Raw genomic sequence first — 5246 nt, 5'->3', positions numbered from 1 at the left:
GCTAAGACTGATATGACTGTCCATAAAACACTTCAAATTGCAGTTTGTAAAGCCCTAAAGATTCAATGCCTTCACTGCCCACAGAACTTGGATTTAGTAGATAGTCAAACACCAAAATGGAATTCTGAAAAAGAAACTAAGCCTAGAGTTTGTACATAATTCAACTAAAATGGCTGGAAAGACTGCCTATAGCTTATATGACAATGAGATCTATAGTAATCAGAAGCCTTGGTTTCTCTCCTCATGAAATATTAACAGTTGGCCAAAAAGGTTTCCATTACTTCCCCAGTGGCCACCCAAAGCACATCAATGTATCATAAATAACACTGTGTTAGATTTTTTCAAAGCAAGAATCATGTCTGTCAAATTATTCTAATCACAGCTGTTTGAGAAGCCCTACCAGTTGACTAGGATGAATGGCGTCAAGACATAAAGCCTGATGACTTTTATACCAAGATTTATCAGTGGAAAATCTTAGTGAGAACTGCTGAGTGCTAATATGGTTTTAAAAGTATAAGGCCATCCATCTTGGATTTATAAGAAAATATCAGCCTCACTCATTTAACAGATTTTTGCAATTTATTTCTTTTGCTATTAATTTCTTTTCCTCACTGGGCACATGGACCAATGATCTAGTTTCTACTTAACTTTCAGACCATGGTAACAACCTGCAAGGAAGTTCATAGTTGAGTCCTGAAACTACCTATACGGCTGGCTCTATCTCTGGCCTGCAGACAGGAAAATTCAAGCTGTCTTCCAGAGCTGTCAAAAAACCTTCTAGGAGTTCGATCGGTAGCGGGAGCGGAGAGCGGACCCCAGAGAGCCCTGTGAAGCCCCACCGCCGCCGCCACCGCCGGCCTAGTTACCATCACACATTGGGAGGAGCCGCAGCTGCCGCAGCCGGCCCCAGTCACCATCACCGTAACCATGAGCAGCTAGGCTGAGACCCAGCAGCCGCCCGCCTCCCCGCCCCCCGCCCTCAGCGCTGCCGACTCCAAGCCTGGCACCACGGGCAGCGGCGCAGGGAGCGGTGGCCCGGGCGGCCTCACAGCTGGCGGGGACAAGAAGGTCATCGCAACCAAGGTTTTGGGGACAGTAAAATGGTTCAATGTAAGAAACGGATATGGTTTCATCAACAGGAATGACACCAAGGAAGATGTATTTGTACACCAGACTGCCATAAAGAAGAATAACCCCAGGAAGTACCTTCGCAGTGTAGGAGATGGAGAAACTGTGGAGTTTGATGTTGTTGAAGGAGAAAAGGGTGCGGAGGCAGCAAATGTTATAGGCCCTGGTGGAATTCCAGTTCAAGGCAGTAAATATGCAGCAGACCGTAACCATTACAGACGCTATCCACGTCGCAGGGGTCCTCCACGCAATTACCAGCAGAATTATCAGAACAGTGAGAGTGGGGAAAAGAATGAGGGATCGGAAAGTGCTCCTGAAAGCCAGGCCAGCAACGCCGGCCCTACCGCAGGTGAAGGTTCCCACCTTACTACATGCGGAGACCCTATGGGCGTGGACCACAGTATCCCAACCCTCCTGTACAGGGAGAGTGATGGAGGGTGCTGACAACCAGGGTGCAGGAGAACAAGGTAGACCACCAGTAAGACAGAATATGTATCGGGGTTACAGACCACGATTCCACAGGGGCCCTCCTCGCCAAAGACAGGCCGCAGAGGACGGCAATGAAGAGGATAAAGAGAATCAAGGAGATGAGACCCAAGGTCAGCAGCCGCCTCAACGTCGGTACTGCCGTAACTTCAATTACCGACGCAGACGCCCAGAAAGCATTAAACCACAAGATGGCAAAGAGACAAAAGCAGCCGATCCACCAGCTGAGAATTCGTCCGCTCCCGAGGCTGAGCAGGGCGGGGCTGAGTAAATGCCGGCTTACCGTCTCTACCATCGTCCGGTTTAGTCATCCAACAAGAAGAAATGAATATGAAATTCCAGCAATAAGAAATGAACGAAAGATTGGAGCTGAAGACCTTAAGTGCTTGCTTTTTGCCTGTTGACCAGATAACTAGAACTATCTGCATTATCTATGCAGCATGGGGTTTTTATTATTTTTACCTAAAGATGTCTTTTTTGGTAATAACAAACGTGTTTTTTAAAAAAGCCTGGTTTTTCTCAATACGCCTTTAAAGGTTTTTAAATTGTTTCATATCTGGTCAAGTTGAGATCTTTAAGAACTTCATTTTTAATTTGTAATAAAATTTACAACTTGATTTTTTCAAAAAAGTCAACAAACTGCAAGCACCTGTTAATAAAGGTCTTAAATAATTAAAAAAAAAAAAAACAAACAAAACCTTCTAGACCTGTTTAAAGTGAGTCACATACTGAAAACAACTGATGAGACCAAAAAAGGTGTAGGTGGTTAGCCTGCCTACTGGTCAACAGGAGGGTTTTGCTTCTGACTTCATTTGCTCCTAACTAGGCTGTAATAGGTCCCGTAAAGGAATAGACCTATTTTTGCCTTTACTACATAAAGATTCAGCCTCAGGTACCTCTCAAATGGATACAGAACAGAAAACTTAAGGCAGAACCACAGTATTGATTGTTTTTTAAAAGTTCCTGGCCGTAAGAAACTATGACCAACAGTCCTAATTGGAGGCCTCTTCACACCATGCAGAGACTGAGCAGAACAAGCATTCTCTTTTCTCCATGAGCAAGAACAGCCTAATTACCACACTGGGGTCAATGGTGTGTGACTATGGGTAACCATCCTGGTAACTGCTAGCTACTATTTCACCTGATCTTTTTCATTTGGTCATTAAGTCTCAAATGAAAAGTAAAAAGGATATATTATTCGGAAGGACTGGCTAACCCTGAAGCCTATACCTAGTTACTGTTACTATATATTTTTCTGAGAACTCACAAAAGATAAAAAAACACATTCCTTTAACCATCATGTTAATACTCACGGTACTTAAATGTTTTTAAATGTTGGTTCTGCTTTACATGCTACATAGTACTGAGGGAGGAATCCCCATAATACCAGTGCCTTTTACTTGGTATAAATTGGACAATTAGAGGTGAAATCCTCCCTTAAAAGTTTCTGAGTATGACCTTAGACTAACCTTAAAGTTACTTTTCCACTCTATTAAAAATATAAAAGGCCAGACTCGGTGGCTCATGCCTATAATCCTAGCACTTTGGGAGGCTGAGGCAGGAGGATCACTTGAGGCCAGGAGTTCAAGGCCAGCCTGAGCAAGTGCGAGACCCCCGTCTCTACAAAAAATAGAATAATTAGCCAGGCATGGTGGTACGTGGCTATAGTCCCAGATACTGGGGAGGCTGTGGCAGCATGATTGTTTAAGCCCAGGAGTTTGAGGTTGCAGTGAGCTATGATCATGCCACTGTACCCTAGCTGGGGCAACAGAGCAAGGCCTTATCTAGGAAAAAAAAGAAAACACACACACACACACACACATACACACACACACGTGCGCGCGCAGACAGATGTTTCAGGACTATGTTTAGCAACTGATATCTAGGGGAAACTTATATCTTTAAGAAAGAAGGTACAGGCCGGGTATGGTGGCTCATGCCTATAATCCTAGCACTCTGGGAGGCTGAGGTGGGAGGATCGCTTGAGCTCAGGAGTTCAAGACCAGCCTCAGCAAGAGTGAGACCCCATCTCTACTGAAAATACAAAGAAATTAGCCAGACAACTAAAAATAAAAAAAATTAGCATGGTGGGGCATGCCTGTAGTCCCAACTCCTCAAGAGGCTGAGGCAGGAGGATCGCTTGAGCCCAGGAGTTTGAGGGTGTTGTGAGCTAGGCTGATACCACGGCACTGTAGCCTGGGTAACAGAGTGAGGCTCTGTCTCAAAAATACAAACAGAAAGAAGGTACAATAACTTACCAAGACTCCTATTTTATTTGTGGAACCTATGCCTACTTGTAGTTGCTACATGATTTGCCTGTCTCTAACCATAAAATTATATCATCCTTGCCATGCATCATCTCTTGATTCTCTCTAAGGAAAAGTTTGACCACATTCATGTAAGTAAAACACGGTGCTTCTGGATAATAATAATCCCACTGCATGGGTCACAGGCTCTCCTACAATGATGAAAAGATCTAATGATGTAATGGCAAGACCACTTCCCTAAACCTGCTCACCAATGAAATGATAGGCTATAGAATTATGCTGCAAAGAATCATAGCTTTAGATTTCACTTTAGCTACTTCTTACTGGCAAGAAATAAGGCACCGATATCCTTGAAAAAAAATGAGAGCTTTTCCATGATTTATCAAATCTACATCAAAAGAAAGTCGAAAGCAACATCAGACCAGAGACTGGCATGCATGTAGGTGGGATGGCTTTTTTGGGAATCCTGGGATTAAAACACCATGTAAGGTATTCTAAGGTATAGAGATGCTAGAAAGCTTCTTTCTCAATGGACTGGCAAAGCTTATAAAATGTTACCTATAGCATATTTTTAATGCTATAGGTAATGCATCACAAATATTTTCACTTGGATATTAAGTAGTAAACACTGGAAATACACCGGAAACATATGAAAATGTACAAGAAGGGCTCTAAATTTAAGATAAGGTTGTTGCTTAAGAGGCAACAAAGAAGGGATGTGAAAATGCAAAACACTACATGCCTCATATTCTCTTTAGTATGATTCTTTGTGTCTTTTCTGTTTTTCATACTGTAAGTTTTAAGCTTCTTAAAGCTGCTTTTACCTTCCTCGTGGCATTAATTAACTAACGGAATTCCAGTGCTTAAGCCTGAAAGCCCATGCTCTCCTAACTGCTAGTGAAAGCAAGTTCATAAAGACCCAGAAAAGGAAATATTATTAGAAAGCCAAGACTGATAAAGTAAATGGAGAATGATATGAAAGCATCAATCTCAGACTCCAATAAGGAGATTTCTCTGAAAATGTTTAATCTTGCTGTTTTCCATTATTATGACGTCCTTTGGCCAGGTGTGGTGGCTCACGCCTGTAATCCTACCACTCTGGGAGGCCGAGGTGGGAGGATTGCTTGAGCTCAGGAGTTTGAGACTAGCCTGAGCACGAGTGAGATCCCATTTCTACGAAAAAGAAAAAAAAAAAAAACCCCAGCTGGGCGTTGTGCGTGTGTAGTCCCAGCTACCCAGGAGGCTGAGGCAGGAGGATCGCTTAAGCCCAGGAGTTGGCGGTTGCAGTGAGCTAGTGACGCCACTGCACTCTACTGAAGGCAACTGAACAACCCTCCTCACAACCCCCTATTTTTTCATATTAAA

General features: G+C 43.3%; 1 protein-coding gene and 1 pseudogene across 2 annotated transcripts in view; one reads left to right on the top strand and one right to left on the bottom strand.

Annotated features, from left to right (window-relative positions):
• Positions 1-5246, bottom strand: part of THOC1 (THO complex 1) — a 74692-nt gene that overhangs the window by 38593 nt on the left and 30853 nt on the right. The gene's annotated exons all lie outside the window — the stretch shown is intronic.
• LOC105816633 lies at positions 928-2109 on the top strand (annotated as a pseudogene). The gene has a single exon (XR_001137800.1). The product of XR_001137800.1 is annotated as a nuclease-sensitive element-binding protein 1 pseudogene (transcript).

Source organism: Propithecus coquereli, unplaced genomic scaffold (genome assembly GCF_000956105.1).
Source record: "Propithecus coquereli isolate 6110/MARCELLA unplaced genomic scaffold, Pcoq_1.0 Scaffold38, whole genome shotgun sequence".
Lineage (NCBI taxonomy): Eukaryota > Metazoa > Chordata > Mammalia > Primates > Indriidae > Propithecus > Propithecus coquereli.
Note: the sequence above shows the minus strand (reverse complement) of the source record. Positions and strands in the feature narration are given on the sequence as shown.